Consider the following 26,163-nt stretch of genomic DNA (forward strand, 5'->3'; position numbering starts at 1 on the left):
GCCCATTGCACTGTCCTGGGGAGTGCAAGGCCACAGTGTCTCAGGTGGGTGACTTTCCTACTGGTTCTGGAGGGGGCAACTTTCCCATTGCTCTGTCCTGGGGAGTGCAAGGCCACAGTCTCTCAGGTGGGTGACTTTTCCACTGGTTCTGGATGGGGCTCCATGCCCATTGCACTGTTCTGGGGAGTGCAAGGCCAAAGGCTCTCAGGTGTGTGACTTTCCCACTGGTTCTGGATGGGGCTCTATGCCCACTGGTCTGTTCTGGGGAGTGCAAGGCCACAGTCTCTGGATTGGGTGACTTTCCCACAGGTTCTGGAGGGGGCAACTTGCCCGTCACTCTGCCCTGAGGAGTGCAAGACCACCACCTCTCAGGTGGGTGACTTTCCCACTGGTTCTGGAGGGGGAAACTTGCCCATTGCTCTGTCCTGGGGAGTGCAAGGCCACAGTCTCTCAGGTAGGTGACTTTGTCACTGGTTCTGGATGGGGCTCCATGCCCATTGCTCTGTCCTGGGGAGTGCAATGCCACAGTCTCTCAGGTGGGTGACTTCCCCACTGGTTCTGGAGGGGACAACTTGGCCAGCGCTCTGTCCTGTGGAGTGCAAGACAACAGTCTCTCAGGTGGGTGACTTTCCCACTGGTTCTCCATGGGGCTCCATGCCCATTGCTCTGTCCTGGGGAGTCAAGGCCCCAGTCTCTGGAGTGGGTGGCTTTCCCACTGGTTCTGGAGGGGGCAACCTGCCCATTGCTCTGTCCTGGGGAGTGCAAGGCCACAGCCTCTCAGGTGGGTGACTTCCCCGCTGGTTCTGGGGGGGGGCAACTCATACAGCAGCCCCTGCAGGGTGGCCTACATGGCGTCTGCTGCCAGTGACGGCTGCAGTGTCGTGGTGCATGGAGGTGCCTCCTGGGCAGCCTATGCAGTTGCTTATGGCTGCAGTGTCGTGGTGGATGGAGGAGCCTCCTGGGCAGCCTCTGCAGGTGCTGATGGCTGCAATTCATCAGCTGACAGTGGGGGGCCCGTGACAGCTGGTGGTGGTGGAGGTGTCACACTGACATCCTCTATTGGAGTAGAGAGCTTTGTCTCCTCCATTACATGGGGTGTAGACCCCTTTCCCTTCCTAGCAGTGGTGGATGGCCTCTTCCCCTTCCGGGATGGAGCTGCAGGCTCCTTCCTCTTCTTGCCTAGTGGTGCAGGCTCCTTCCCCTTTTTGCCTGATGGTGCAGGCTCCTTCCCCTTCTCGCCTGTAGGTGCAGCCTCCTTCCCCTTCTTCAATGGAGGTGTGGTATGCTTACCACCACAAGTAGGTGGTGCTACCACTGTCGCCGTGGACTGTTTGGCTGAGGTGCTGGGCTGGGTCAATGGTACCCTGCTCATACAAGAAGGACGGGGGAGGGGGAGGGGGACGGAAGAGGTAAAGTTGGGAAAGGAAAAGCTTTTTAGGGACGTTGGAGTTGAAAGAAGGAGGAGTAATGGGAGTATAGGTTGAGGGAGTTGTTGTAAGGGGTGTATGTCTGCTGGATTTGGGTGCACGTGCATGGGCTGTATGCTGATGTGAGGTGGATGGCTGTTGGGTGTGTGAGTGCTTGCGTTTGTGTCCTTTTGGGGGGTCAGACAGGGTGGGAGTGTACAGAGGGGACTCATGCATGGCTGTTGTGGAGGTGTCTGCCAGTGAGGTGTGTTTGGTGTTGTGCTGCTGGTGGTGGATGTTGATATAGTGCATGCAGGTGTGAGTGTGGACGTGACTGGGAGGGAGGTGGAGGAGGAAGGGGATACAGTGGAGGCAGTGGATGTTGTTGTGTCTGCAACTATATGGTGTTTGCGTGAGTGCTTGTGGGATGAAGTGTGGTGCTTGTGTTCGCGTGTGCCACTCTTGGGTGTTGCCTTGTGTGCATGCTCGTTTATATGTGAGCCTGGGATGGGTTGAGGTTGAGGAGAATGGGGCTGGAAGTGGAAGATGGAGGGGGGATGGTAGAAACAGGGACAATGGCTTCCATCAGAGGGGAAGCCAGAGCGTGAATCGATTTCTCTTGGACTGCCAATCCACCATGAATGCCCTCCAGGAAAGCATTACATTGCTGCATCTGGGATGCCAGCCCCTGAATGGTATTCACAATGGTTGACTGCCCTACAGAGATGGATCTTAGGAGGTCAATAGCCTCTTCATTCAGGACAGCAGGGCTCACTGGGGCAGGGCATGAGGTGCCTGGGACTAAGGAGATTCCCACCCTCCTGGGTGAGTGGGCACGGGCAACTCACTGAGGGGCTGCGGGCAGAGCAGTGCTGGCATGTGGGTGGTGGCTTTACCTGCAGCTGGGGTGGTCACAGAGGTGTCCGCCACCACCAGGAGCTCCGAGTCTGTGTTGTCTCCTCCAGTCTCCACTGTGGTGCTCCCCTTGCCCTCCGTCCCACTGGTTCACTCGGCGTCGGTTGACTCTGCCTCCTGGGTCCTGTGGGATGCAGGTCCCTCTGTCGCTGGTGCCCCTGCTCCTCCGCTAGATGATGCTAATGCACACAAGGACAGGATGGCAAAACAGGAAAGGAGGGAGAGAGAAAGGATACACTGGGTCAATAGCTGCACCAACACCACTATTGGCATACACATCACCATCACACACAGGGAACAGGCTTGAGCACTGTGCATTGCACTACCAAGTGATAAGGCTAGTCACTAAGGCAAGATGAGGAGCACACACTGCCAACTGCAGCACTCCTGGGGCCCACAATGCCCTGGCTGAATTGGGCTGCTAACAAGCTAGGTTACTTGTATTTGCCAAACACTCATTACCCTTCAGAGGACCCACTCTGCAATGTCTGGCCTGGCCTTAGGAGTACGCCCTTACACACATCCACCACCTGGATACCACCCCACCAGCCCAAATATGTATTGATACCCACTGTACTCACCCCCTTGTGGCTGCTGTGATTCCCTCAAGCGTCCATCCAGCTCAGGGTAGGCCACCACCAGTGTGCAGGCCATCAGGGGGTCAGGGTTCGATGGGCACCCCTTCCTTGTTGGGAGGCCATCCCCAGCTGGGCCTCCACGGTCTTCCGTGCCTAGCGTCTCAGGTCCTCCCACCGTTTCCGGTCCGCTCCGCCTGCCAGAGATCCCCAGGGCCTGCACGTCCTTGGTGATGGCACAGCATATTCCCCTCTTTTGATGGGCGCTGACCTGGAGAGGCAATGCAGACAGGAGACCACCATTAAACAAACAGTCCAGCCTGTCACACAAATGGCCCACCATACCCGTTTCCATCACCATTGGCACACACATAGCCCAGCACACACCATGTAAACCACGCAAGACATTTCCCCACCCCCAACCCCGATGACACGATGCTTGCACACACATCTCCATGCATCCTTCCCACATGTATTGTGCCCAAAGTGTACTCACCTGTTGATCTGGAGGCCCATTCAGCTGTCCTTACTGGGGTAGGACTCCATCCACCAGTCGCTCCAACTCCTCCTAAGTGATGGCTGGGGCCCTTTCCTAGGTCACACACTCACCTATAGACTGGACAGGGCCACAATCACAGAGCTGTGTGCCCAGTTGGAGCCTGACCAGTGCTCCATTTCCTGGCAACAGGTTATTTCCAAGTGGCAGTGGGCTTGGCAGCAGGAATGTCACATCCAATGTTCTCAATCGTGCTGGCATGAGTGTTGCCTGCCCTGATAAAACACATGTACAGCTACATTGCTTTCCCCCAGGTGGAAGATTTGGCCGCAGTGAAGGCGGAATCCATGCAATGGGACATATCCCCAATATTATTGGGTGATTGACGGGACATAGATTGTGTTTGTCCCCCCGCCAGAATGAACAGGTGTACAGGAATCGTGAGAGTTTCCACTCACTGAATGTGCAGATGGTGTGCCTAGCGGACCAGTACATCTCCCAAGTCAATGCTAAGTATCCTGGGTTGGTGCATGATGCCTTTGTCCTGAGGAACAGCAGCATCCCAAATGTGATGGCCCAACTATAGAGGCACAGGGTGTGGCTAATAGGTGAGCCTTGGCACCCACCCACTGTATGTTAGTGTATGCCTCTGGTATTGTGTGTAGCTAAATGTTGTCCCTCAATACCTGCAGGTGACTCTGGCTACCCAAACCAATCATGGCTGCTGACCCCTGTGAGGAATGCCAGAACAAGGGCTGAAGAACGGTATAATGAGACACATGGGCGAACTGGATGGATCATCGAGAGGACCTTCGGCCTCCTGAAGGCCAGATTCAGGTGCCTCCATCTGACAGGTGGATCCCTGTGCTCCTCACCCAAGAAGGTCTGCCACATAGCAGTGGCATGCTGCATGTTGCACAACCTGGTCCTCAGATGCCATGTACCTTTTCTGCAGGAGGAGGAGACAGGAGATGCCCCTGTGGCAGCAGTAGACCCTGATGACAGTGAGGATAAAGAGTCTGAGGATGAGGATGAGGACAACAGAACATAAGTTATCCATCAGTACTTCCAATGACACACATGTGAGACAGTGCAACTGCACATTTCTAATGCTTTTGGTGTATTCTGTGTGGCTGTGTCATGATGGCATTAACTTCCTTTATCTCTACTTACTGTCACCTATGATTTGTCATTTAACAGATGTTGGTGCTATAACAACTGTGTACTGATGTGCTGACTACAGCCAGCTACAGGTCATTATTTCTATGCTCTCACAATGTACAGTTCATTTGCAATGGATGTAACTGTTTCCATAAATACACATTTCCAACACATGACAAGTAGTCGAGATGTGTTCAAGGGTGTTTATTGTAGTGCTAAGAAATTAATTTAGGGGAAAGTGCAATAGAATGGGGTGATGATGGAGGAAAGTCCAGGGTATTGTTCCAGTCTGTTTGTACCACAGGTCCAGTGTCCAAGGGGCCATAGGAAGGTGAGCAACGGCAGTACAAGGTGACTGAGTGGGACAATCAGGAGAGTCTCATTTCCTGGTGGTGGTCTTGGCAAGTGGCTCTGGCTTCTGTCTGGGTCACAGGTAATGTTTGCGGGGTGGTTCGCTTTCTGCAGGGGGAGGGATGTTTTTGGCCTGTGGGTCCTGTGGCAGGGCCTCCTGTCCACTAGTGGCAGTGGAAGTGGAGGGCTGGTCTATGGACTGGCTAGTGGTAGGGGCCCGCTGGTGTGCTGTTGCCTCCCTCATGATGTTGGCCATGTCTGCCAGCATCCCTGCTATGGAAATCAGGGTGGTGTTGATGGCCTGCAAGTCCTTCCTGATCCCCTGATACTGTCCTCCTGCAGACATCTGTTCTCCTGCACGTTGTTAAGGATCTGGCCCATGATGTCCTGGAAATGATGGTAGGCTCCCAGGATCTCGGAGAGCACCTCCTGGAGAGTCGGTTCCCTGGTTCTGTCCTTCCCCTGGCACACAGCAGTCCTCCCAGTGTCCCTTATGGCCTGTGCCTCTGTCCCCGTATGGTGTGCCCACTGCCACTGACCCCAGGTCCCTGATTCTCTTGGGGGTGAGATGTGGCCTGGGGTCCCTGTACTGGTGGGCACTCTGCTGATTGACGTGTCCTGGGGACAGAGGTGTGAGTACACTGGTTGGGTGGTATGGTGTTGGATCCTGATGGGGGAGGCTCTGTGGTGGTCTGTGAGAGGGCTGGGTTGACCAACTATCCAGTGGTCCCTGATGGGCCAGGTTGTTGGTCCAGATCCTGAGGTCCAGAGTTACTGTCATCACTGGGGGCATCTTCTGTTGAGGGACTGGAGAGTCATTGCACCTCCTCTCCACTGAGATTGGCTGGGGCACCTGTGTGTACGTTAATGATAAATTTTGCTTTATGCCTGTGACATTCTTGTGTATGGTGATGTATTGTGGAATTGTTAGTTTCCCTATGCTGTGCATGCTTTTGTGATGGGTGTCCATGCAGGGCTGGGAGGGATGTCCATGCATTGGTATGGCATGCAGGGCTTGGCATTGGCGTTAGTCATCTGTGTTGGTGCAGTGTGTGGGATGGAGTGAAGTGATGGGAGTGAGGGTGAGGGTGTGAGATGGCATGCAGGTATGGGTGGGTAATAAGTGGTAATTATTGACTTACCAATATCCAGTCCTCCGGCTACTCCAGCAAGTCCCTCAGGATTCAGTATTGCCAAGACTGGCTCCTCCCATGCATGGAGCTGTGGGGGAGGAGGTGGGGTCCACCACCAGTCCCCTGTATGGTGAGCTGGTACCTTGTTGCTATGGAATGTACCTTCCCCTGTAGGTCATTCCACCTCTTCCTGATGTTGTCCCTTGTTCTTGGGTGCTGTCCCACGGCGTTCACACTGTCCATGATTGTCTGCCATAGTGCCATCTTCCTTGCAATGGATTTTTGCTGTACCTGTGCTCCAAACAGCTGTGGCTCTACCTTGACTATTTCCTCCACCATGACCCTTAACTCCTTATCAGTGAAATGGGTGTGCCTTTTTGGGGACATGGGTGTTGTGTGGTGTGTGTTGGTGAGAGTGTGTTGAGTAATGTGGTGGGGTGTATAATGTGGGGTGCGTGAGGGTAGTATGGGTGTAAGTAGTGTGTGTCTAGTTGTCTAAGTGGTCTTCGTGTCAGTCTGGAGGCAATGATTTGTGATTGTAAAGGGTTGTGGGTAATGTGGGTGTGTGTTTTGTAGTGGTGTGGGTGGGTGTGTGCTTTTCGTATTCGCCAATGTAGTGTTGTTTTGTATGTGAGTGTCCATTCTGAGCTCAGTAGTATGAACCACCAATGGTTTACCACAGTTGAATGTCTGCCATGGTGATTCGTGGGTCATAATGTGATGGGCGTTGTTCTGCTGGCATAACAGTATGGGTGTTGGGACCGCCACTTTTGCACTGACCTTTGGGGGGTCATTACAACCCTAGCGGACGGTGTTAAAGTGGCGGTAAGACCGCAAACAGGCTGTCGGAAAAAAAAGGGAATTATGACCGTGGCGGAAACCGGCAACAAAGACAGCCACTTTAACACTTCGACCGCCACGGCGGTACAGACAAACAGCGCGGCGGTCACCGCCAACAGACAGGCGGGAGACAAAGTACCGCCCACAGTATCACAACCTACCAATCTGCCACCTTTTCCGGGGCGGATTCATCATGGATAAAAACATGGCAGAAACAGCCATTTCAATGGGAAAACGCTCACCTCAAACACTCTACGGGGAAGGAGGGCACCATGGAGCCGGAACTCCAAATACTCCCTGCGATAGTCTTCCTGCTCCTGTACGATCACCAGCAACACCGGCGCCGAAGACAACGGTGAGTACTGCACCTACGACATGGGGGGGGAGGCAAAAGTCAGGGACACACACAAGCAACACCCCCACCCCCACCCTCACCCACTACAACACACACACCAATGCATATCCAAACATTACATAACCCCCAACCCCACCGGAATAATGCAAAGACAAAAGGAAATGAGTGCAACCATTGTAATGTATAAAAATACAGTAAGCTAATATATACAGATATATATACACATCCAACAATATATACATCACTTTTAGTAGTGCAGGTATGCACCATTCAATGTCCGTGGACCACTGGCCCCAAAATGCATGGGCGAGGCCCACACTAGATACCTGAGCAAAACGGAGAGAACACTGCTGGGGCATCAGATCGAAATACAACAGGCACCTCAGGGGGAAGGGTAGGGGGGACACCTCAGCCAGATGACAGCACCACACCAGATCCACGAGGGGGCTCCATGCCCATTGATGTATCCTGGGGAGTGCAAAGCCACAGTCTCACAAGTCTTTTCAGTGGGTGGTTTGCCCACTGTACCATCCTGGGGAGTGCAAAGCCACAGTCTCACAAGTCTTTTCAGTGGGTGGTTTGCCCACTGCTCTATTCTGGGGAGTGCAAAGCCACAGTCTCACAAGTCTTTTCAGTGGGTTGTTTGCCCACTGTACCATCCTGGGGAGTGCAAAGCCACAGTCTCACAAGTCTTTTCAGTGGGTGGTTTGCCCACTGCTCTATCCTGGGGAGTGCAAAGCCACAGTCTCACAAGTCTTTTCAGTGGGTGGTTTGCCCACTGTACCATCCTGGGGAGTGCAAAGCCACAGTTTCTCAAGTCGATAACAGGCTCCACTGGTTCTGGAGGGGGACTGGTGCCCAGAGTGCTTCATCCTGTTAAGGACAGACGGAGTGGATGCATGTCTCCACTGGTTCTGGAGGGGGAGTGGTGCCCAGAGTGCTTCATCCTGTTAAGGACAGACGGAGTGGATGCATGTCTCCACTGGTTCTGGAGGGGGACTATTGCCCAGAGTGCATCACTGTCCCCGTGACAGTCCCAGTTCCGTCACTGCCCCTGCCGCCCATAGGCTAGTGGTGCTAGAGTTGGCGGTGCTTGCCCTGTTCAGCAGTGCTTGCCATGGCGGTCTTTGCCCTGTTCAGCGGTGCTTGACTTTGCAGTTTCTGATCTGTTCAGCGGTGCTTGCCATGGCAGTCTTTGCCCTGTTCAGCGGTGCTTGCCCTGTTCAGCAGTGCTTGCCATGGCGGTCTTTGCCCTGTTCAGCGGTGCTTGCCCTGTTCAGCGGTGCTTGCCATGGCGGTCTTTGCCATGTTCAGCGGTGCTTGACTTTGCAGTTTCTGACCTGTTCAGCGGTGCTTGCCATGGCGGTCTTTGCCCTGTTCAGCGGTGCTTGCCCTGTTCAGCGGTGCTTGCCATGGCGGTCTTTGCCCTGTTCAGCGGTGCTTGCCCTGTTCAGCGGTGCTTGACTTTGCAGTTTCTGACCTGTTCAGCGGTGCTTGCCCTGTTCAGCGGTGCTTGACTTTGCAGTTTCTGTCCTGTTCAGCGGTGCTTGCCATGGCGGTCTTTGCCCTGTTCAGCGGTGCTTACCCTGTTCAGTGGTGCTTGCCATGGCGGACTTGCCCTGTTCAGCGGTGCTTGCCCTGTTCAGTGGTGCTTGACTTTGCAGTTTCTGACCTGTTCAGCGGTGCTTGCCATGGCGGTCTTTGCCCTGTTCAGCGGTGCTTGCCCTGTTCAGCGGTGCTTGACTTTGCTGTCTCTGACCTGTGCAGCGGTGTTTGCCATGGCGGTCCCTCATTGCCAAAGCGGGGCTGCACTGACTCTGGCGGTGGTCTCCTGACCACTGATGATGGGACTGCCCTCCTGGGCACTGACTCTGGCGGTGGTCTCCTGACCACTGACAATGGGACTGCCCTCTGGGCACTGACTCTGGCAGTGGTCTCCTGACGATGGGACTGCCCTCCTGGGCACTGACTCTGGCGGTGGTCTCCTGACCACTGACGATCGGGCTGGCGGAGGCCTGCTGGGCAGCGGGGATGATGGCGGCCTTCTCCGCAGTGCTGCTCTTCCCAGACTTTGGCGCTTTCTTCTGCCCCTTCCCCACCTTGGGAGGAGTCACAGATGAGTCAACACTCCCTCCAGGACGCTTGTGAGCGGCTTTGCCGGCTGGAGTCTTCCCCCTATCTCGTCGGGCACTGTCCAACTTCTGGTGCTTCACAGGGGGGGGACTGGCTGTGCTTTGGCTCCGTGTCACACTGGCTGCCCTGGTGCCCGGTGCACTCCACATACCTCTAACAGACACCACTGGTACCGGAGATTTTTTGGCTGAGGTGCTAGTACGGGACCTATGAATTGGAGGGGGGGGTGGTGGGAAAGAGATCCACATTGCTCAGGAAAAGTTTCTGACGAACACTGGGATGGATAGCTGGAGGGGGTCTGGGAGTGGAGGAAGAGGAGGTGGTTGTAGGAGGTGTAACTTTGGATGATTTGGGTGCAGGTGCATGTTCTGGAGGCTGTCGTGAGGTGGATGGATGTTGGGTGTGTGTGTGCCCGCGTTTGGGTACTTTGGGAGGGGGCGTCCAGACACACTGGGAGAGGACACAGGGGACGTGTAAATGGTAGTGGGGGTGGTGAGTACAGGTGAGTGGGGTGTGGTGGTGGGTGTGCTGGTGCGAGTCCTAGTGGCTTTAGTGATAGTGCATGCAGGTGAGAGTGTGGACGACACTGGGAGGGAGACGACGAGGAGGGGGACACAGTGGAGGCAGTGGATGTTGCTGTGTCTGTATGTGGGTGATGCTTGTGTGAGTGCCTGTGGGATGTGTGGTGCCTATGTTTGCCTGAGCTTCCCTTGTGTGTTGACGTGTGTGCAGGCTGGTCTGATGGTGTGCTTGGGATAGGCAGAGGTACAAGGGATTGGGTCTGGGTGGAGGAAGTTGGAGGGGGGAGGCTAGACACAGGAACAATGACTGCCATCAGTGCTGAGGCCAGAGATTGCAGGGTTCCATGATGGGCAGCCTGACCAGATTGAATGCCCTCCAGGAATGCATTAGTGTGTTGCAACTCCCTTTCTACACCCTGGATGGCATTCACAATGGTAGACTGCCCAACAGTGAGTGACCTGAGGAGGTCAATGGCCTCCTCACTGAGGGCAGCAGAGGTGACAGGGGCAGTGGCTGAGGTGCCTGGGGCAAAGGTGATGCCCACCCTCCTGGGTGAGCGGGCATGGGGCGAAGGCTGAGGGGCTGCTGGGAGGGCGGTGCTGGTAGGGGGGTGGCGGCTGTACCTGTAGAAGTGGGGGGCACAGATGTTGCCGCCACCACAAGGTAGCTCCCATCGGAGGATCCAGTCCGTGTCGCTGGTTGCTGATCCGGTGACCGCCGTGAAGCTCCCCTCGCCCTCCGTCCCACTGGTGTATTCGGAGTCCGTGGTGTGGTCCTCCATGGCCATGTGGGATGCAGCCCCCTCGTGCTCCGGTGCCACTGTACCTCCGCCTGATGATGCTGATGCACAAAAGAACAGGGAGAGGACAAAAATGGGGGGGGACGACAGAAGAAAGACAGCTTGAGTGCATGGCTTACCGCTACCGTTGGTGGACAATACAGACACAGCAGCCCCCTGCACTACGCCGCGCTGTTGGGCTCTACAGATGCAGTTCCGGGGATATGGCCTACATGGCGGACATCTGCACACATAGATGACACAGGGGCATTTATACCTGTACTTGGCACTCTACAGAGGTAGGGTTGAGTGGCACATAGCCTGCATTACGGAGGGGCCTAGCCTACGGAACTCGCCCTGGCCTAGGGAAACCCACAGCCCTCCTCCCCCACCCAAACCCCTCCACTGCGCGCAAAGTCAGCTAAATGAGAGTGTACTCACCCCCTTGTGTCTGCTGTGATGCCCTCAAGCGCCCATCCAACTCACGGTAGGCCACCGCCAGGACCGGAACATCAGGGGGGTCATAGTGCGACGGGCACCCCTCCCACGTTGGGAGGCCATCCCCAGCTGAGCCTCCGCCGTCTTCTTGCTCCAGCGGAGAATGTCCTCCCATCTTTTACGGCAGTGGGTGCTCCGTCTCTGGTGGACCCCCAGGGTCCGGACGTCCTTGGCGATGGCACGCCAAATATCCTTCTTCTGGGGGCGCTGACCTACATAACATGGACAGGGGAAGAAGAGAAGTCATTACTAACTGCACCGTCGAAATGAGTGGCCCACATCCCTGCCCTTGCCATGTGGCACATGCATTCACAGTCCTTCATGCTCACAGAACTCTGCCCCCTTCCTTCTTACGACCAGCCCTCTCCACCCAGGCATAGCCCATACACCTTGCACCCTATGTACTCACCTGTTGGTCTGGAGGACCGTAGAGTAGCGTGTGCTGGGGGAGGACCCTGTCCACGAGCTTCTCCAATTCCTGTGCTGTGAAGGCAGGGGCCCTTTCCACTGATGCACGTGCCATTGTCTCTTCCAGACAGAGGTCACAGCAGCACTTGCAGTATAGGTCCTCTCCTGTCGAAGATCAGGTATCGAGTGATTCAACAGATAGAAAATGGCGGTCATGTCCGCGGCTGTGACATCTGCGGCGGTGCGTATCATCACCGCCGGCGCACTTTGTCATTGGCTCCTGGGACCCATAGGGTCCAATGTTAACCAATGCAGCATTGCGCCACGGTCTTCGACCGCCTACTGCGACGGTGTACAACGCCAGCGCAGTTACCTCACATCCCAGTGTCCCAGTTTAGAGGTCAGGCAGCCGCCATTTCAGGGGCCCACATGGCTTCATTTTCAACTGTGTCACACATACCTAGGCCTGGACTCAACACTCTTACAGACAACGTTTTGGATTATGTTTTGTGTTCTGTGTAGCTGTGGGTACATACCTCTGAGTTGCTTGACTCTGTGGTCGCTTTTGTCCTTCCTAGGCACCGTCAGCTGGGACATGTGAGGATATGGCGGAATCCTCCGGTGTACCGACCGCTGGTGGACATGTTGACAATGGAGGAGCGACATTTAATCATCACCTACAGGTTTGACCGTGCCACAATCCAGGAACTGTGTACCGAGTTGGAGCCAGACCTGATGTCAGCAATCCGCCATCCCACAGGAATCCCCCACAAGTGCAGGTGCTATCAGTGCTCCATTTCCTTGCAAGTGGGTCATTTCAAACAACAGTGGCCATGGCATCAGGGATGTCCCAGCCTATGTTTTCCAACGTGTTGTCCAGAGTGTTGTCTGCCCTGCTGAAACACATGAGGAGCTACATCGTTTTCCCTCAGGTGGAGGATTTGGCTACTGTTAAAGGTGAATTCTATGCCCTTGGACATATCCCTAACATCATAGGTGCCATTGATGGGACCCATGTAGCTCTGGTCCCCCCCCACAGGAGTGAACAGGTGTACAGGAACTGGAAGAGTTATCATTCGATGAATGTACAGATGGTATGTTTGGCAGACCAGTACATCTCCCAGGTAAATGCTATGTTCCCTGGCTCTGTGCATGACGCCTACATCCTGCGGAATAGCAGCATCCCTTATGTGATGGGTCAACTCCAGAGGCACCGGGTGTGGCTATTAGGGGACTCTGGTTACCCCAACCTGTCATGGCTATTGACCCCAGTGAGGAATCCCAGGACAAGGGCAGAGGAACGCTACAATGAGGCCCATGGGCGGACTAGGGGGGTGATGGAACGCACCTTGGCCCTCCTGAAGGCCAGGTTCAGGTGCCTCCATATGACAGGTGGTTCCCTATTCTACTCACCAAGGAAGGTGTGCCAGATCATCATCGCCTGCTGTATGCTTCACAATCTTGCTTTGCGACGCCAGGTGCCTTTTCTGCAGGAGGATGGTCCAGATGACGGTGTTGTGGCAGCTGTGGAGCCTGTGGACAGTGATGAGGAGGAAGCAGAGGAAGAAGACATTGACAACAGGGACTCAGTCATACAGCAATATTTCCAGTGACACACAGGTGAGAATACTTTCTTGACACCTACAAGTACTTTCAGACTTCTACCTCTATCCTGTCTGTCAATTTCAACCAGTATTTGGAAACTGAGTTGTACATTTCCATTACGGTTTCACAGGTGTGGTTACCAACGTGTGTCATCTGCTTGCATCCTTCATGGACTTGTAATGTGTGACATAGGTATGTTGACATTACTATTGAGAACGGATTTTGTCACTGTCATAGCTAATACACATTTTCTCAATCACAGACTGACTCCAGATTGTTTTGTGGTTAAGGGTGTTTATTGAAGTGCTAAATATTGGAGGGGGTGGTAAAATGGTGAGGGGTGATGGCGGAGGAATGTCCATGGCAGAGTCCAGTCTATTAGTCTCACAGGTGCATTGCCCATATGGGCATAGGAAGTGGAGCTGGGGCAGTTCCAATATGGACAGGGTTACAAAGTGGGACAGTGGGATGACAATCAGGGTGGTCTAATTTCTTGGCGGGGGTCTTGGCATCGTGCTCTGTCCTGTTCCTGGATCTCAGGGACCGCTTGCGGGGTGGTTCTCCGTCTGCAGGGGGTGGGGTGCTGGTGTGGTGGTCATGTGGCGGGGCGTCCTGTCCACTAGCGCCGGCAGAGGTGGTGGGCAGTTCATCGTCCATGCTAGTGTCAGGGGCCCCTTGAAGTGCCACGGTGTCCCTCATGGTGTTCTGTATGTCCTTCAGCACCCCTACGATGGTGCCCAGGGCGGAGCTGATGGTTCTGAGTTCCTCCCTGAACCCCAAATACTGGTCCTCCTGCAGGTGCTGGGTCTCCTGAAACTTGGCCAGGACCATAGCCATCGTCTCCTGGGAGTGGTGGTATGCTCCCATGATGGAGGAGAGGGCCTCATGGAGAGTGGGTTCCCTTGGCCTGTCCGCCGCCTGTCGCACAGCAGCCCTCCCATTTCCCCTGTGTTCCTGTGCCTCCGTCCCCTGGACCGTGTGCCCACTACCACTGTCCCCAGGTCCCTGTTGTTGTTGGGGTGGTGGGTTATCCTGGGTTCCCTGTAGTGGTGGACACAAAGCTGATTGACGTGTCCTGGGTACGGAGGTAAGGGCCCGCTGGGTGGGTGCTGTGCTGGTGTTTCCAGAGGGTGGAAGGTCTGTGTTCGGCTGTGCCTGTTTGAGGGGAACCGACTGTCCCGAGGCCCACGATGGTCCGGGCTGGTCATCTGGATCCAGTTGGCCAGAGCTTCTGTCATCACTGTGGGCCTCTTCTGTGGGTGGGGTCGGGTAGAGATGTCTGGACCCTCCTGTCTGGTGACGTTAGGTAGTGGTCCTGCAGGGGTGTAAAAGTATGATTATTGCATGTGTGTGTGTGTCATGGTGTGCAATGGGTGGGTGAGCGTGTACCCCAGTGCTAGCATTCCTGTGTGGGGGCTTGTGTGATGATGGTTGGGGGGAGGTGTTATGGGTATGTGCAGTGGGCATGCTTTAGTGAGGGGTGTCCATGCTTTGTTGTGTCATGCAGGGCTTGGTGTTGGGACGGGTAGTTTGTGTTATTAGTACATTGGTGAGGAGTTGGAGTGATACGGGAGGGGGTGAGGGTGGGGGGGTGTGATAGCATGCAGGTAGGGTGGGGGATATGATAGTTAAGATTTGACTAACCAGTGTCCACTCCTCCACTGACTCCTCCGAGGCCCTCAGGATGCATAATGGTCAAGACCTGCTCCTCCCATGTTGTTAGTTGTGGGGGAGGAGATGGGGGTCCGCCGCCAGTCCACTGTACCGCAATGTTGTGCCTGGAGACCACGGAACGCACCTTCCCCCGTAGCTCGTTCCACCTCTTCCTGATGTTGTCCCGATTTCTTGGGTGCTGTCCCACTGTGTTGACCCTGTCGACTATTCTTTGCCATAGTTCCATCTTCCTAGCTATAGAGGTGTGCTGCACCTGCGCTCCAAATAGCTGTGGCTCTACCCGCTCTACCCGTACGATTTCCTCCACCATGACCACAAGCTCCTCCTCGGAGAACCTGGGGTGTCTTTGCCGTGCCATGGGGTGGTGTAGGTGATGATGAGTGTGGTGATGTGTAGTGGTGTGTGGTGTTTTGTGCGTGGATGTTGTGCGGGTGATGGTGTTGTGTGCCTCTGTGTGGTGGGGTTGTCTTTTCTGTGCTCTCTCCCTGGCCTTCGTCAATAATTTTGGGTCGTAGGGGTTTGTGTGTGATGTGGGTGTGTGTTTTATATTGTAATGGGTGTGTGGGAGTGGTGTTTGTATGTGTATCAGGTGTGTGTCTTTCGAATTGTCCAATGTGGCAGTGTTTTGGAGATGTGTGTGTATTTTGATTCGTGGGTCGTGATAGCATTGGCATGTTTCTGTTGGCGTGATGGTGGAGGTTTTGTTTTTGCCAGTTTCTTACTGATCTTTGGTGTGGCGGACTTGTGTAGGTGTCTGAATTTCGGCGGATTCCGACATGTGGGTCATAATAGTTGTGGCGGATTTCCACGGGCGCGGCGGTGTATTGGCGGTCTTCTGCACGGCGGTAAGCGGCTTTTACCGCAAATGTTGTAATGATCCCCTTGGGCTGGCGGATTTGTGTTTGTGGCAGTATTCTGTTGGATTGGTGTAAGTGTGTCATATTATGGCGAACGGCTATTCGCCACTGCAGCAGTATGTTGGCGGCCGTCAGCATGGGGGTAAGCGGCATTTACCACCAGTGTCATAATGAGGGCCAGAGTTTCAAAATTTGCAATATTTGAGGTTAATTTATTTGTGTACTTTTCTAACATTTTGTTATCTTTTCTCAATTTTCCATAGTGAAATGCTTACTGATAAAATAATTAGGATAACATTTGCTCATTGTGATAGCTAAGATGAAAGTAGGGATTCATAAGTATCTAATCTAACAACATATCTGGGAACTATGCAGTTACCTAGGAACATGTTAAGAATAGAATAATATACACACATATATGTATACATAGACATATACAAATACATTCTATACATACCTGTATGTACATATATGCACGCACACACACACACACACACATATCTATAGATATATATATGCACACACATATATACATTTAACCGTGAGTAAATATATCTTTTTTCAGCAGGCTTAAAGAGTATGTCCATATATTATTATTATGAAATGGTCATTGTACAATGTTTATTAAAGAAGTGCACATATCTATATATATATATATATATATACACATAATCAGATTATAAATGTTTACCAATACAGGCATATGCACTCCATTGCTGTTTGGATATGGTGATAATAAAGGAAAGAGTCAACTCTTGGGTAGTCATTTGAAGACAAGATCGTTATCCACAGATCTCATATTTGGGGACAATAAATTTCAGTAGTTTGGCCGCTTAAAAAGAGAAGGATGTACCACCTATATTATTTTCCTTGAATGGTGGTGTTTTAAGGTGGTGTGCAAATCTTGAGCAGAGGTTTCTTTGATTACTGTATTTGGTGATTTTATTCCTGATGAAAAGCGGTCCTGTTCCATGTATTGCTTTATGGGTGTTACAAAGCAGCTTGAAGGTGGATCTTCTGGCAACCAGTAACCAATGTAGTGCCTTCAAGGCAGGGGAGGTGTGAGCTTGAGGCTTTACATGTAGTAGTAGTCTGGCAGCCGAGTTCTGAATGTGTTGTAGTTCTTTCATAGTAGATAGAGATGATTCATGTTAGAGGCCTGTAGACGGGTCTCCTCGACCGCTTCTACTAGCTCCCGAAGCTGGCGCCAACCACACATCTCGGCAGAACGACGGCCGCGTTCCCATGACGACATGAGAACGCTAACAGATGCGTCGGACCCGGACTTCCGGGTTCGGTGGAGAAAAGAGATGACGGACTCCCGACAAAGAGAGGAGTTCCGGAAGTCAGAGAGAGAGCGAACGGAGGAGAAGACGCCGAACGCGGAGTGGAAGGTACTGGGTCCAGGAGGAGCGCCGAACGCCGAAAAGAAGGATTCCCCGCAGGAAGGGAGAACTGAGAGACGCGAAGAGAATTCCCCAAAGAACCCAAAACCCAACGCCAGCGAGTCCAGCCACGGCCCTGGAGGGTCGTGGCTCCGCAAGGTACGGTCCTTTATAGGACTCTGCAACCCTTACTTATATAAAGGGGAGCAAGGAAAGGAAACCGGGGCACGAGGGGAGGGCTGGGGTTTGGGGACAGGGAAAAGGGCACGGGTTAGCACCGAGAGCACTGTTGGTCACGACAGAGAAAGAGAGTGATAATACCTGCCAACAGCACGTGTGACCCACACCCTCACAACTGGACACTTCCCTTCTACCCTTTTCCTCCAGCCCAAAGTACCCTTCCCCTCCTTACATGCCAATAACAACAGAACCCCTTAAGAAAAACTCCACAACCAACTTACCTTTTTCCTACCCTATGTTTTTCCCTTTCGGTATCCTCGGGAGACAAGACGAGCTGACGTCCATCCAACCTTAAAGGAAGAGAGAAGAAGAGACGGTTAATATCGGACAAAGAAGACTCAACCAGATCTGCAGTTACCGGAGTCCGTTCCCTTTTTCCCCTTTCAACACTAGAACTGCACCATTACTCATATAAATAAACATCACTTACCTTATCTCCGTCTCCGAGTCCTCTGTACCGTCAGTAGCCTATCACAAGGCCTTTGGCGTAATATAGTTTAGATAGTACAAGGGAGATAGAAGCATGGACCTTGTGTGGAAATCCAAGGTGGGGGAACATGTGTCTCAGAGTTTTCAAGGTGATGGAGCTTGATTGTGCTAATTTGTCCACTTGGGCATTCTTGTTAACTTAGGGCCAGATGTAGCAAAGGTTTGCGAGTCGCAAATGGGCCGATCCGCTATTTGCGACAGTGCAAAATCGGAAATGGGATGCAAAAAGCCCATTTCCGACTTGCAAAAAGCGATGGGACCCATTTGCGAGTCGCATCAGTTGCGATCCCATTTTGCGACCCGCAAATAGCAAGTCGCAATTTGCGAGTCGCAAACCTTATGCAATTGCAACTCGCAAATTGCGACTAGTCGCAAAAAGCCCAGTTTGCATGTCCCATTTACCTCTAACTGAGAACAGGTGGTAACTATTACCAAAGTATAAAAGGAGCCCCAGAAGGCATCTGGGTTCACCAAGATGGCGGAGATATACCTGATAGCAGTGAGAAGGAGAGTCCACGCAGCCCAGCAGAGGAGGAGGAGGGGCCACAGACAGGAGAAGATATATAGAACAAGGCAGACTCTTTTTCAGCAAACTGAGGATGAGATATACGATAAATACCACCTTAGCAGCGCAGCCATCCCAGAATTAATTGATTTACTCAAACCACAGCTAGAACACCAGACCCTGCGTGGCTGCGCCATCCCTACGAGTGTGCAAGTGCAATGCTCACTGCACCTCTTGGCCTCAGGGAGCTATCAGGGGGTCATTGCTGTGGCAGGTGGGGTATCCCAAAGTGCAGTGTCAAGGTTCCTCAGGGCCTTCCTAGATGCCTTGCTCACACACATGTCTCACTTCATATACCTACCAAGGAATGAGGCAGAAATGAACAGCACCAAGCTGGACTTTTACCGCATTGCCCACTTTCCCCATGTCATAGGGTGTGTAGATGGGACACACATTCAAATATGCCCCCCTGCAAATCTGGAACACCTTTTCCGCAACAGAAAGTGTACCCACTCACTCAATATTCAGGTTGTTTGTGACACCCATTATGTCATCACGGACATTGTAGCTAAGTTTCCAGGCAGTACCCATGACTCATACATGTTTAGGCATAGTGGGATACATCAACGCCTGGAACGTGGGGAATTCGGAGATGGTTACCTCCTAGGTAGAGCTACAGACACTTGCAGACATACACACAGGTCACTGTGCACGACAATCAGGACTTCCTAACAGTGTTCTTTTTGTGCCCAACAGGTGACAGTGCATATGCTCTTAGGCCTTGGATCATGACTCCATTTTTATCACCCAGCAATGATTCAGAGAGGCAATACAACAATGCACATAAGAGGACCAGGAACCTCATAGAGTGCACCTTCGGACTCCTGAAAGCAAGATTCAGATGCCTCCACTGCAGTGGAGGTGCCCTCCAATATACCCCCATTACCGCATTCAAAATTGTGGTCGCATGCGCCATCCTCCACAACATAGCCACCCGACGTGGGCTACCTCTCACCCCCGCAGACCCAGATCCTGATGATGAAGAGCAAGAACAACTACATCGCCATCATGGGGATAGGAGTATAGCTAATCAAGGCAGACTGAGACGGGAACACATCGCAACACAATATTTTGGAAGGTACGTGCCAACTCCAACCATACTCACCTATTGACCAAAAACTCCGTTTGTTAAGTGGAACAAAAATAACTGTTTTATTAGTGCATTAATGAAACTATTTACAAGTACTGAATGTCCATGGGCATGAAAATGCAAACCAGGCATGTGGCTCATTGACGTCATGTGCCACTTCTTATGGTCCAGGGTGATCTCTAAGACCTTCTGCCCCTCCTGCCAGCCTGGCTGCTCCCTGGTGCTTCCGTGGTGCTCTGCCTGCTACTCCTGAGCACCCTGCTGTCAGTGACAGAGACACTGCTCACTGTCGAGCCCTCCTCACTGTCCTGGGGTGTTTCCCCTGTGCCCCTCGACATATTCCGTGTCTCCATCATGTCTATGATGTGGGTCAGACGTCCCAGGCCCCTTGCCACATCCCCAGCAAAATGGCCCATTTCCACCTGCAGCCCAACTGTCCTCCTCGACAGGCCTGTGGTGTTCATGGCGAGCCTGCCGATGGATGTGGCCATCCTGTCCAGTCTGTGCAGGAGCTGACGGTCCCTGTGCCGCCCACCCTCGGCCTGGGCCAGTAGTCCTCCCGCCAGTTCCCTCATGGCAAGGGCAAGGTCCCCAGTGTTATTGCAGATCATGTCCATCCTTGAGTTCAGGTGCTGCATGCTGGCATGGTTATTGCGCACAAAGCGGTGCAGCACACCACTAATCCTCCCTAAAATTCGATTTTGTAGGCGCTGACCATGCAGCAGATGTGCCTCACTGATGCTGGGAGGAAGTAGCCCGGATGCAGACTGCAGCCCTGATGTAATGGACCTGCGACGCCTGCGCAGCGGTGGCTGCCCTGTGCTTTCACCTGTCTCATCCCTGCCTGTTGCTGGGGCAGCCTCTTGTGATATTGTTGCAGCAGGTGTGGCTACTGCAGGGATGCTGTTGACCGTGCAGGTGGGGGTGCTGGCGGGTCCTGAGGTGTCCTCATGGGGATGGCTGCTTGGAGTAGTGGTGGTGTCTTTTTGGAGACCTGTGGGACATGGGGAACAGACTGTCAGTGTCTACTATCTATTGCACACTTCATAATAAACATTTGCCTATGAACTGCCTACTTGACTACATTTCCCATAATGCATCATTCTGGCATTTGCTACCCTGAAATGGAGCTATCTTGGTTGTGCATGCCCCTGTGTACATGGTGGGTGGGGGTATGGCATTGATAGGGGTACAGGCATATCACATGGTACTCACCGGTTGATGTACTGGGCTCTGAGGTGTCCAGGTCCCCAAATCCAGACACTGCCTCCTGCTCCAAGGTTTCCTCCACCCTTTCTTCCAGGGGTGTGGGTGGTGGCACAGACGATGGTCCCCCTCCTGTGCCTCTCATCTCCCGGAGCCTTTCAGCCACCCTCTCCTTGGTCCGGGAGCGGAGGTCATACCACCTTTTCTTTATGTCGTCTATGGTCCTATGGCTCACCCCCAGGGAATTTATCTTGTCCTGTATGTCCTGCCACAGCTGTTTCTTGGTGGCTTCAGGAACATTGAGGGCTGATTTATCAAACAAGTCATCATAGTGCTGACAGCATTCGTCTGTCAGCACCTCCAGCTCCCTCTCAGAGAATTTCATATTCCTCTTCCTTGGTGTTCCCTCCATGGCAGCTGCTGTTTGACCTGTGTGTAGTTCGGCAGTTATAAAAGGGTGTGGTCCTCCCTCCTCCCAGGTGTATTAGTAAACTTCCTGGCTGTGATGTCATCATCATGTGCCAGGAAGTGTTTCCAGAGTGTTCTGGAGTGGTTTCTGGAGTGTTCTGCTGCACCTGTAATCAATTTACAAGTTAATCGCAATTTGCGACATCTACTCGCTAATTGCGAGTTCGTTTTTTGCACACTCGCAAAAAGCGACCTCGCAATCGGCGGACTCGCACACTGCGTTGCGAGTCCGGGTGCGAGTCGCTATTCCGGCCCGTTTTTTTTGCCTGCATTCCAATTTGCGACTCGCATTTTGCGAGTCGCATCAACTCGCAAAATGCGAGTCGCAAATTTTTTGTTTGCTACATCTGGCCCCTAGAGTACATGGTAATTCCAAGGTTTTTAACTTCCTTAGATACTTGAGGAGGTGCTCCCAGATCATCAGGCCAGGCACAGAGTGGATCATAATCTTTCTAGTCGCCACATGTGAGCATTTCTGTTTTGGAAGCATTCAGTTTGAGATTGCTCCAAGTCATTCACTGATCAACAATTCTGAGGCAACTGAAGATTTGTGTTTGGGGCATTCCAATCTGAGGAGTATTTGTGTGTCATCTGCAGGTTTGTTTTCTTTAATAATGGGCGGATGTATGCCTTTTTAAGGTCTTCAGGAAAAGTTTCCTTAGGTAAAGAATTATTGATGATTCTTCTAAAGGTGCGGCAGCAGAAGTAGATAAAAGAATGATGTTGAAGATGTGTGCTGGACAAGGGTCAGAAGGGCTACCAGAAGGCCTTCTTGATTTGACAAAATCCATAAATTCACTTGGTGATATTACTTTGAAAGAGTGCAGATGCTGGGTTGGCTTACTCTTGAAGGGGGTTTTAGGAAAGATGTTAGTGCTGGTGTTTTTTCTTTTGTTTTAAATGAGAGTCCAATGTGTCTGCCTTAGTTGTGTAGTGATTTGTGTAGTGATTTTGCAGTTTGTCTGTGAATTCATGATTAATGGGATAAGTTCCTTCCATGCATTAAGGTTATCAAATTTCATGGAGAATTTTATAAAATTCTTTATTAGCAGATTAAGCATTTTGAATTCTGAGTTGTACCTTTTTGTTAGCTTTTTTTGATTGATGATTTGTATATTCTGTTAAGTTTGTGTAGGTGAAGTTTGCCTTGAATGTTGTTTGTTTTGAGCCAGGTACGCTGCAGCCTTCTGATTTGTTGTTTTATCTTTTTTAGTTCTGTATTTTCTGTGTTGATCTTCTTTGGTCCTGGTTAGTTTTTTTTAGTGGTATTAGGATATCAAAAGCTTCCTTTAGCCACTCATAAGGTTTTGGAACAGAATTTATATTGCCTAGATCTGTGCTTGCTGTCAGTTCAATCAATCAATCAATCAGTTTTTATAAAGTGCAACTACTCACCTCTGAGGGTCTCAAGGTGCTGGTGGTGGGTCTGGGCCTCATTCCAAGAGCCATGTGTTGAGGTTCTTCCTGAAGATGGTAGGTGATGGGCTTTGTCGGAGGCGTGTGGGTGGGTTGTTCCAGCTCTTAGCTGAGAGGTAGGTGAAAGATCTTCCTCTGGCTGTGGTTTTCCAGATGCATGGGATGGGGGCTAGTGCCTGCTAGGCGAAGCAGAGGGGTCTGGCAGGGTTATGGAAATAGATGTGATGATTCAGGTAGGCTGGTTCAATGTTGTGAAGGGTCTTGTAGGTGTGGGTGAGTAGTTTGAAGTCAATTCGCTTCTTCACTCGGAGCCAATGGAGGATCCTCAGATATTGGGAGGTATGTTCCTGGTGGGGGAGGTTCAGAATGAGTCTCTCGGCGGCATTTTGGATGAGTTGTAGTTTCCTGATGTTCTTTGTTGTGGTGCCGGCGTAGAGTGGCATGGGTGACTGTCTTGCAACGATGGACCGGGATCCATTTGAAGATTTTGCGGAGTTGGTGTGCCAGCAGGAAGAGGTGACTGTGTTTACCTGTTGGTTCATTGATAGGGAAAAGTTGAGGATGATTCCTAGGTTGCGGGCGTGGTCAGTTGGAGTAGGCAGGGCACTGAGCGATGAGGGCCACCAGCAGTCATCCCAGGCTGAAGTGGAGTTTCTAAAGATGATGAGTTCTGTCTTACCTGAGTTAAGCTTCAGGCAGCTCTCCCTCATCCAGGGGGCACCGGCTTCCATTCCGGTGTGAAAGTTTCTCTTAGCCTTGTCAGGGTCTTCAGTGAGGAATATGATGAGATGTGTGTCATTGACATATGACACAGTGTTCATTCCGTGGCCTCTGCCAATGGCTGCAAGCGGGGCCATGTAAATGTTGAAAAGTGTTGGGCTCAGGAAGGATCTCTAAGGGACTCCGTGCTGACTTCTGTTGGTTTGGATGTGAAGGGTGGGAGCCTGACTCTTCCGGAGAGGAAGGAGTGAATCCAATGTAGGGCTTTTCCACAGATTCCTGCATTGTGGAGTCTGGTGCATAAGGTGCTGTGGGAGATTGCGTTGAAGGCTGCTGAGAGGTTGAGGATTATGAGTGCTGTGGTGTGGTCGAGGAGTGTGCAGATGTCATCGGTGGCTGCAAGAGCTGTCTCCTTGCTGTGGTTGCTGCTGAAGCCAGACTGAGAGGTATCCAGAGAGTTGTTCTCTTTGATTAATTGTCACAGCTGTGAGTTGATGGTGTTTTTCCAGTACTTTAGCCGGGTAAGGTACTAGCAAGATGGGCTGAAAATTCTTTAGCTCTGATGGGTCACCCGTGGGTTTCTTCAGGAGGGGGCGGACTGCGGCGTGTTTCCAATCTTCGATGAAGGTGGCTGTGTTGAGAGATCAGTTTAGCATCTTGCTGAGTTGTGGGGCGATGGATGTGATGGCTCTGTTGTAGATGTGGTGAGGACAGGGGTCTGTGGAAGCTACAGAGTAAATGCTGTCTATGATGCTTTCAAACTCTTCTGTGGTGAGAGTGGGCCAGCTGTGGATGGTTTTGGTAGGTTCTGGGGGAGCTGGGTCGGTTGTAGGTTCTGATGCTGGGCAGGTTCTAGGGGAGGAAGCCTTCATAAATATCCTTAATCTTGCAGTGGAAGAAGTGGCCAATTAGTTGCAGAGATGTTGCGACCGGGGATGTTGGTGGCTTCAGAGGGAGTTTTCTCATGTTGTACAGGGAGCTGTTGATTGTTGATGCATTCACGGAGTGCAGCTTTTTTTGCATTGTTGATGCGTCAGTGGTGGGTGGCGGTGGTGGCTCTGAAGTTAGTTGTGTTTCTAAGTCTTCATAAATGTCCTTAAACTTGCAATGGAAGAAAGTGGCCAATTAGTCGCAGAGGTCTTACGACGGGGGATGTTGGTGGCTTCAGAGGGAGGATTGCTGAATTTGTTGATTACCGTGAAGAGTTTTCTCATGTTGCACGGGGAGCTGTTGATGAATTCACGGAGTGCAGCTTTTTTTGCATTCTTGATGCGTCGGTGGCGGCTCTGAAGTTAGTTGTGTTTCTAAGTCTTCAAAATTGAGTTTGTTCCATGGTCGAATAATGGAAGTATAAAAGGTGGTCTTGGGTATGTTGGGTTGTGGTGTTTTATGTTGGGAAGTTACCAAATGGTGGCCTGACCATGTGACTGGTTGTGATGCCTTGAACGGTTACTAATTCTGGGTTTTTGCAAAAATAACATCTAGGTTGTGTTCAGCGATGTTGTGGGATTGTGTACAATCTGATGGAGGTTCAATGTGGGTAGGCCACTGGTGATAGTTTTTGGATGTTGCATATTGGGTTAGTCAAACCAGATGTTGAGGTCCCCAAGAATGCAGAGGTTGGAGTATAATGTTATAAGGTTTGAATCTGTGTCTAGAAATGTGTCTGGGAATGGTGAATTGCTAGGCAGAGGTATGTAAAAGAAGAGAAAGTTACAGAAGGAAGTTAGTGTTGGGTTGCATCTGGTGATAAGGGTCTCACAACCTTGAATGGAAATGTTTTCTGTTCTGTTGAGATGTATTGCTTCTTAGAATATGATAGCTAGTCGACCTCCTCTTTCGCCTATACGGATTTGTGTGATAGTTTTATATCCTGGAAAAATGGCTTCATACAATACTAGGGCCATGTCAACTCCTAACCATGATTTTGTTATAAATAGTAAGTCAGATTGTGTGTTAGTGAGCAGGTCGTAGATGTGGTGCTTGATCTTTTAGGGTGATCAAGAACTTATGCGCAGGCAGTTTAGAAAATGTGTTTTGGTACTGGTATCATTTTGTTTTGGAGAAGGGTGAGTAGTATATTTTGAGCTTATAGCAGGTGTGTTATTAGTTGTGATAACTGTATGAGGGTCACAATAGAGTTTTTTTCTATATTGTGTTGTTTTTATATATCGTGCTAACCTGACCAGCAGGCTTAGGAGGCATTTTGTTGGGTCATTGTGTGTTGGTGGTAGACCTGGTGGCTGAGAGTGACATGATGAGTTTAGTTCTTTTTGTAGATTAGCCTTGTTAGGCAGGGGGATGTGAAGTTCTTAAGAGTTGCATGTTGTTTATTGTGTTTGTATATGTTTATGGTGGAAGGAGTTTGGGTTAGGGGTGGTGGATGAGCATGTGGATCATAATCTAAGGCTATAAATTGTGCAATGGATGAGAAGTGGGTGAATAAATGTTGCTGTGTTGGGGTGTATTTGGTAGATGTTTGTGAACTGTGAGAACTTTGGAGTAAAGATTGTTCAGGATTTGTATTATTTGTATAGTTATGAGGGTGGGTGTGACAAAAGTATTATGAAAGTTTGTGTTATTTTAATGTGGTGATGTGTGTGGTTTGTTTAGTTTTTGTGGAGTAGTGAGAGGAAATGTTGGTGTACTGGTTTCCTGTGAAGGATTTGCATGTGAGTTACTGCTGGTGAGTGAATTTTGAATAGTACAAGTGCTGTGTTTTTGAGAAGAGTGTATGAGGTATGTAGGAGGGTACAGACAAAAGTTAAGAGTGTTTGTGTTAGATTTGATTATTGGAAGAGGTAATATGTGTGGTGGAGTGGAGTGTAAGGATTGTATGGTTGAGTGAAATTGGCACAAAGATGAGGAGGGTGTTGG

Source organism: Pleurodeles waltl, chromosome 12, assembly GCF_031143425.1.
Source record: "Pleurodeles waltl isolate 20211129_DDA chromosome 12, aPleWal1.hap1.20221129, whole genome shotgun sequence".
NCBI lineage: Eukaryota > Metazoa > Chordata > Amphibia > Caudata > Salamandridae > Pleurodeles > Pleurodeles waltl.